Raw genomic sequence first — 9,009 nt, 5'->3', positions numbered from 1 at the left:
AATATTACCCAACTGGCAAAACATAAATTATTACCATATTATTTTCTAAAAAGCAAAGTGAATATAAATTTTTTTCTTGTTAAGTACACCTCTATTTGATTATTTGTTACAGCGCTTTACTTCTGAATAGCAAAGCTTCTGTAGCATGCCTGAAACCTCAACAATTTACAAGGCTGCAAGAGATCTATAAGTTTTCAACCTTAAAAACACAGGGAGAAGTCATCACCTTGAGGTGCATACCAGTTGTGGAAATTACCACAACTGAGGTTATTGAAATCCCACTAAGAGTCTTCCCTTTTTGCTTGTATTTCAAACAGCTCAGTCAACAGCAGCTGTTCACAAAGACCCTGACTTCAGGCACATGTCTATGAGAAGGTTTACCCCTGCCATGTCAGTTTTATTTACCTGTTACACATGGTCATAGTATCAAGTTAGGATAGGAGCTGGCTTAGGGACTGTTTGTTGTTTTTTCCTAGCCTAACACCTACTCAGCACAATGGACCCTTATTGCTGCAGGTGCATCTGGCTGTGCCACTAACACAAATAAAGAGTCCTTTAATTTCAATGCAGTTACTCCTCGTTTACATTGGCAGGGAGGCGAATCACACGTAGGACACAGGACTGTGCTGGCTCCACAGAAATCGTGGTAAGAAACAGGAATCCCTGAAGCACCAGACCAGTTTTGACCACGCAGTGGCAGCAGAAGCAAGACACTGTTCAAGCAAGTCCTGTAACAAACATGAGAGGAGCAAAATTCCACTAGCTCTTCTTTGAGGAAGGAGGGAAACGGCCCTGTGAGAGGACACTAGATAAGATGCATAACTGACAGGTGTAGGGAATTTCCCAGAGTTTAAGCCCTCAATTCACCAGTTCCAGCTTGAGACACAAGACTTGGGGTAACTCATTTTGCTGTAATGACCCAATGTATGTTTTGAGCCTGACTGAAAGTTGTGCCAAAGAACAAGCTCCGCCACTGACTGCCTCCTAAGAGCTCCAGAGAAAGGGTGAAGAAAATAAAATTAGGTTCCTTACCTCACAAACTACTGTAAATACAGGAGGAGGCAAATCCCATCAGCATTGTGCTAGAAGCCTTCAAGAAACATTCTGGAGCAAATTTTTGCAATACAGTTAATTGCACAGGGCTCTTGCAGTTTAATGGGAGTTTTGCTCAGTCAAAAGAAGTAAAGTAATTAATAAATTAATAAATAAACAATAAAAACAAGCACAAGAAGAAGGTGTGATTCACTTCCCACTTGCGTAAGTAATTCAGAAATAACTGTCTCAGTGTACAAAAGTTTCTACTTAAGCCACCCACAGCCAGTGGGACAACAAACTAGCTTGGAATTGCAAAGGTGCAAGGTCAGCCCTGTCTTGTTCCTGGCTGCCATCAGAAGAAAGATAGGACAGGACCTCCTCCCTACCATCAGATAGATAGCCCTTCACAATGGAATGGTAACCCCGTGACAGTCTGGGGTCCCTGTGTGCAACCCAAGGCAGTGGCACATCTCAGCCATTGTACAACAGCAACAGTTAATCTAGCTTAGAGCCTGCAGCCATCCTATCCAGGCTGCATGGTCCATACTACACAGCATCCACTTGTCAAAACATCCAGCGCAAGACTCTCACAGTATTCAAATGGAGCAAACAAGAGGCAGCAAGGGAAAACAAACACCAGAAGGAATGGAGGAGCAGGGTGGGGAAAAACGAAAAAAGCTCTGTAGCCTGCAGACACCACAAAGCCTCTTTGAGGAAATGGGCTGAATGGCAGGGGTGGGAGGGAGGGGCAAGATAAGAGACAGGGAATTTTCCCTCTTGTTCCAGAGCTCTGCAGGAACCGTGTTCCAAAGCCAGCACTGCCCATCTCTGCACACCCCTGCTGAGCTGTTCTAACTCCCACCAGGACGGACTTTGGGGCTAACGGCTTGGAAGGATCCGAAGGGCTGGCCTAGGAAGCTGCCGCAGAGCAGGCTACATTGCATACGAGCCAGCAGGGAACAGCACGTCAGCTTCCACAGCAGTTAGGAAGGAAAAATGTGTTTTCTGGACCTTCACTGCACAAGGGAGCAAAACACTGTAAATTAATTAGCTGCCCTCCTCTAAACCAAGCACATTGCTGCAGCCAGGTGTGAAGCAGGAAATGGTGAAACACTGTTTAAGGGCAAAGTGAATCATCCACAGCATTAAACAAGCTTGTCAGAGGGTGAATGCGTGCAAACTTAGAGGAGGAGAGCAGCATGTATGCACCATGCACATTTTTCAGTTAGCTGTGACCATTTAACCGAACAGGGAATCATCTGCCTTAACCATCACTACTAAATTTATTATTCATTAAGCACATAAATTATTTAAATTTGAAACTATGGATCCTGGAAGCCAGTGTGAGCCACTGGCTTCTTTCAGTTTCTGGTAGTTGCCAAGAGCCTGTGTTCTGGTACTGCCAACCTGGACTCCTAAACAACTCAGATCCAGTCTTGGACTGCTTTAAACATAATATTTTAAGAGCTATGTAACTCCCTTCATTTTATCAGGCCTTTATGGTTGATTACTTCTTTCTTTTTTTTCTTCCTTAAGCAGATGACTAAAAGTTTGTTTAAAGGCAAAACCTGAGGTTCTCATGGAATACCAGGACTCGAAGAGTCAGATCTTACAAAAATCCTTTCAGTAGTACAAGATATTCAATAAGTCACTAACCTTGGCCAATAGTCATAGTTCATGTTTGCTGGACACAGTAATCATTCTTGTTTCTCTCTTTCAAACTCTAATTAGCTACTGTATCTGAGGAAAGGTTGGGCTGAGAAGGACATGATAGTTCACCTGAGCCCCAGGCAACTCCCCTTGAGCCCACAGGAGCTCTTTGGTAGAACAGGAAGTTTAACCAGGCTTCTGAGTTGCAATAAGGTGCCCAAAACACAGCACTATTTTCTTCCGCATTTGCTTGCCAGAGGGCCGCCTCTGAACCTCTGCACTTCCACTACCGGCATTTGAACAAGATCTCAGCAGGCACCGCAGGCATTTTTAGAGTTTTAGGCATGATTGTTAAAACAAAGAGGATTAGGAGAAACTACCACTTTACAAACCCAGTCTCCTGCATTCTCCTAATCATCTGTTTTAGTCACTCTCAGGAAAGAGGCTGCTTCCTTTCAAGCGTCCTGCACCACTACTTGGTAACTAAGTCTCAGGAAAAAAACACACTGAAGAAAGAGCACATAGTGAGATTTTTTTTTCCCCTGAAGGGATTTTAATGGCAATTAGGTAGAAGACACTTTGAAAACCACATCACATGCAGTCACAGGACTCTGCTACCTAAACCTTCAGCCCTTCTCTCCAGGTTAAAAAGCAGAGCAAAGGACAGAGTTACTGAAGAGATTCTGTTAAAGACAAATGTGTTAATTAAAGTACAAGCTAGGGTAGGGGAGAAAAGAGTATTGCTATAGAAGGACAAAAAATAAATCATTTTTTTGGTCATATTATGATCTGTTCATTAAAAGCTTTCTGTCCAAAACACGGCATGCAGTCTTGTGGCTAGAATATTTGTTACGACAATGATATCTAAAAAATGCTAAACACTGGATAACAACTATAATATTAAAAAAAGAAGAAGAAGAAGAAAGGTCTGAACTATAATGCTTAGATCCAAACTCCTCAAAAATTCTAGGGCATTGGTTCCCTTTGACCTTACGTCTATAGAACTATGGAATACCTAAAGGAATTTTAAAGAGGACTTATAAGAAAGATGGGGACAGAGTGTTTAATAGGGCCTGTTGCAATAGAACAAGGGATAATGGTTTTAAACTAAAAGAAGGTAGAGTCAGACTAGATCTAAGGAAGAAATTTTTTACAATGAGGGTGGCGAAACACTGGCACAGGTTGCCCAGAGAGGTGGCCGATGCCCCGTCCCTGGAAACATTCAAGGCCAGGTTGGACGGGGCTCTGAGCAACTTCATCTAGTTGAAGATGTCCCTGCTCACTGCAAGGGTGGTTGGACAGATGACCTTTAAAGGTCCCTTCCAACCCAAACCAGTCTATGATTCTATGAATTTTTTCCTTTAATTTGTGCCTTCTTTTTTAGATAATATTTTCTGAGAATGCATTTCCTATTTTTGCAATTCTTTCATAAAGAGAGAAAGAAAAGAAAAGTATTTGTAGAAACAATACAGAAAATTACTTTTTAAAACAATAAAAGTGTAATGGAAAGATGGAGAGACAAACATGTGATTTGAAATTACTTTCAGCTTTGACTTAGTTCAGGATAGATAACTTATAACATCAATATGAAACAAATTTCAAACAAAGTGAGTTCTAACATGTCATTACTGTATTTTTGGTGACTGCTTGGAGCTGTCCAAGACACATAGAAGAAGCGGTCCTGAATTGTACCGACCGCAAAATCTTCAAAGCTATGGGAAATGGGTCAGTATGAAAGTCACTGAGACCATTCACATGCATAAAATAACATGGATAGGAGTTCACACACTCAGGTCTAGCATACTGTCTTTGGTATTTAAGCTTAAAATTGGATCTCAGCTACAGAGCCATGTGGTCTGCTACCTCATTTCATATCTTATCTTTGCAGTGTGATTTCACAGAGCTAGTTCACATGCTGATTTTGGTCTTGATGTCACATTCTAATCTCTCATAGGTATCATTATCTTTTTAATCTACACAAAACAAACTTCATCACAAAACATTCATTTCTCATTGATCTCCAGAGAATAAGTTTGCTGTAATCAGCACCCCTGCTAAATTATCCTCAACCCTAAATCAGCACGTGGTCAGCATGCGTGACACGATGCAGAGTGAACAGCTGTGTTAGAAAATTTAATTGGTAAAGAAACTACAAATGGTAAATGAATTCACAAGGGTAAGATAGATATATAGAAATTCATGCATACACTGACATATATATGTATATATACATACACACACACAGAGACTACTGTCACTGAATTCAGCCAGGACTATTCACACATGATTGCAAGGATCTATGAATTTACCATTTGGGTACAGAGTGTCTCAAAATTATATTGCATAAAGAAATGGGCAATATCCCATACTGGTTTCAGCAGTTTTCACAAAAGAACATGAAAATGAAAAGAAAAATTAATGATGTAAGTTAACACTGTAAGAGTCAGTGCCTGTTACCAGGCTTGTCTTATCTCAGATTCAATAGGTGTGCCTGACAGTGTCTAAAAATATTAAGTATGCCAATAGCATCCCAAAACCTCAGGTAAAAAGATCCTCACACCTTGTTTTCACCAGCTCTTCTGTGTCTGGCCCGGGCAACACCTGCTGTCACGGCTGCCATCCAACACCCCCAGTGCACTCCTACACTCTGTGAAGAAATCATGCACATGTTTAACCAAAATCATTTGACAGAAGCTAGAAGTGAAACAACATACATGAACATAAGTCAGGCACTCATGAGCGGAAGGAGTGGGTTCTTCAGGCTGCAAAGGTTCATTTCCAAGGTGGAAATTTCCTTCTGGGGCAAGAGGCCCTGAGGGAGCAGGAGGCCCGGGGCCTCTTCAATGCCATCTTGTTTCACTCAGGACATGGGGAGAGACCAAATGAAACTGCTACCTCAACCATGGCACCACAGTCAGTCCTGCAGGAGACTGAGCAGGGGCTGTGGGTATAGATTAGCCTTGGGACCAGGGGATGAGTTGCTGGATCAGGAAGGAGGCATGGGAGACCTATGGCTGCCCCTCATCCAAAGTGGACACAGGTCAGATGCAGCTAAGCTGGCTGTTACTGCAAGAAGACAACCAAGGCAGGGAGGAGATATGGGCACCATTTACCATGAAAAACTCCCTCAGAGACAGATGGAGACAGACTTGTCATCCACATGTTTGAACAGACCTGCCATGGGGGCTGCCGGCTGCACCTGGCCCCATGGCCACCCTCACTGCCCCTCAGCACACTGAGGAGAGGCAGGAGCCCTCCCAGTGCCCCATAGTGGTGTCCGACACAGCTGCCTGCTGAGGCCATTGCTACAGCCCTTCTCACAGGTTGGCTCTGCCTCCTGTTCTCGTGGGGAATGCCATAGGATTTTTAAAGGCTGGTGGGGTTCAAGGCTTGGCCTCCATCTTGTCCAAAAAACACAGCACCTCCCCAGAGCCACACTGACTGCACATACAGCACCACCCCACATATCCCCCTCCCAGCGTGCAGGTGCTGGGCCAAGCTGGGGCTGCAGAGGAGCTGTCGTGTCCCGGCCAGCACACCCCACAACCCCCACATCTGCCGCACAGTGGATGACCTGCCGCCATTTTCCCTTTTCCCTCCAGCCCTTTCTCTTTTTCAGAAGCTGGCACTCCAGCTTAAGCAAGCTGCTGCCCCTGCACCTCAGCTTCACACTTCTCCTGCCTCATATTTGTGCTTCACATTCTTTTTTTGTTCCAGCAAGATGATTAAACCACCCCACAAAACTCAACAGTGAGAAATCCACAAGGTAGGAATGATGGCATTCTGACAGACAAAAGAAGCCAGCTAAGTATTTTAAGCATAGAGAAGCAACTGAGTCAAATTTACCATCAGTATTTCATGTAAATGAAAAAGAAAAATAGTGTCTAGACCTGATATTATTAGCTGTGCAGAAGAACACATTCTTCTTCTGAAAGAAGTGAGTATTTAATAGTGCTTTCCTTTTTCAGAGGACACTTGTTTTTCCTTTCCTGTAGGTAAGCTTTTGATGAGTGATTTCAATACATAATAGCATGGCCACAGAAAAACCCACAGTGCTGAGAAGCCAAGCTGGCAGGCCAAAAGGAATCAAAAAGTTAATTTCTTTAGAGATAAAGCAACAAAAGTGGGCTAACAAAAAAAAAAAATCAAATGCTGTGGGGTTTTTTGCCGTCCCCTAAAGTAGTCTGTACTTCACAAGCATTTCAATGAATTTCCATGTAGGTAAGAAATATTGTGCTCAATCCATGGAAACAGAATTTCAGCCTTTCCTCTCCCTCCTCACCAATGTTTAGGAATATAGCATAAAACTCTAAAAAATAGCCACCGGTGGTCTCCTAAGAGTAACGAGTCAAAGTGCTTCCAGACATTTCACTGGGCCATCAAGTCTTCTGCAAATTCAAGCATTACTTTAGGTGGCATGGAGAAATTTGTAGTATTTGAAAGGCTAGGCCTAAATTTAGGACCCTGTTCCCATTTAAAAAAATGGGGTAAAATGCTAGTTAATTGAACTGTACAGGATGTGACTGAAATTATTATACATTGTATTTTCATCTTACAGTTAGCATTCACATAACTGGTTTGTCTGGTTTTTGTTTTCCATGTTTCATCATGGGGGGTTGTTTGTTTTTATCTTCAGTCAGGTCTTTCTCACTTTCACTTTCTCATAAAATATTGAGCCATCACAGATACCTTCCCCCCTACTGTCATGCACAGAATTGGATGAAACAGCAATTGCTCTGCATTCTCTTGCCACAGACCAGACTCCACCTTCAATTTTTAAGTCACATTCGAAAAGAAAAATCCTACTTAAACTACAGTGACATGTTATAGCCCCATATCCTTATTTTCTTACTTGTCTTCTGTGATAGTTCTGTAGTGTTGCCAGCACCGGAGTGATGTTTTAATAGTGAATCTCATCTTCCCACTTTCTTCAGACTACAAAAACAAGATAGGTAGGTTTGCTGGACTGCCAGTAGGATTTTCCCCCTTCCAACAACAAGAATGTCTTTATTGTTCATAAAATGCTGTTCTGCAAATACTTGTCAATAGTATTTCAGTAGCATTAATGCCAGTAGCCTGTAGGATTCTGCAGATTATGTAAAAAAAATTTATATTTTTGTACTCTACCACTCCATCTTGCTAAGTCTATTGATTTAATAAATCAAGCCACCTAAAATTATTCATTGTTTTTAATCCCAGTGCAGTATGCCGTTAGGAATAGTCATTTTCACTGCAAGTTCTCTAGGCAGAGAAGAACTCATAATTCATTGCCTGCCTAAGGAGCTCTCTAAGGAGAAGATTTTTACTTCTTCGTCTTGTTTGCTCTGTTAGTTGATTGGCACGTATCTCTGTATATAACTATATCTATGGCACAATGTTATAATAGCAAGGAAAACAAAATTATTACCTCTGCTTGACATTTCATCAGCAGTACTTGGGAAATATTGTCCCTGAAAAACACAGAACAGGGGGTTACAATTAACACTAAGAAGTGTTAATTAGACAGAGCTGGAATGACTTAATATAAAACAGAGGGTATTTTACTTTTCCATGTCTCACAACAGTACAGCTTCCTGAGTGAAGTCAGGGGCTCTGCTCATGTAGCTGGAAGTGAGGAAATATATAACCCCTTGTTCCTATACTTTATCACTGAACAAGTACTTATTAACAAGCATATTCTTTGGCACGTTAGTCTATATTCAGGACATAGGGTTTCTTTTGCCATTGTTAGAGCTCTGCGCTAAACTCTGAGGAATTTGACACATTTTAATGAATGAAGACAGAGTCCAGGAGAGCTTTCCTGCAACAGAGATTGAATGCTTAATTAGGACCCTTATTAAAATAAATACTCAAGTAGTACAAAAGTCTGCAATTCAAGCCTTATGTGTCTCATACTGAAACAGGAGACAGTCAATATTAGTAGTCACTTTAAAAAAAAATTATAAATTGTTTTGACTAGCTCAAGGTCACACAGTGTTGGTAAATCAGCAGCAGAATTTAGTACACAAACCAAACCTTCCGAGACCCATGTGCAGTTTTCACTACAAAACCTCACAGCTTCCTTCATTTACAAGGTCCCAGTGCTCCTCTGCAACAGCAGTATCTCATTCTTATTCCATGAGAATAATCCAGTGAAAGTTAAACAAACCAACCTGCAAAGATAAGGGATAAATGTACCTTTCAAAAGATTTGATATAGGAAGTTAATATGCTTTACTTTAAGTGTACCACACTCAGCTAAAACATCAATTATACCTATTTCAAGAATCATTTCATTTTCAGACTAATCTCAGAACAGATAGCACGTTGCTATCACAGGAAGCAC

The sequence above is a fragment of the Phalacrocorax aristotelis genome, chromosome 6 (genome assembly GCF_949628215.1).
Source record: "Phalacrocorax aristotelis chromosome 6, bGulAri2.1, whole genome shotgun sequence".
NCBI classification, from domain to species: domain Eukaryota; kingdom Metazoa; phylum Chordata; class Aves; order Suliformes; family Phalacrocoracidae; genus Phalacrocorax; species Phalacrocorax aristotelis.
This window is presented reverse-complemented; position numbering follows the sequence as displayed.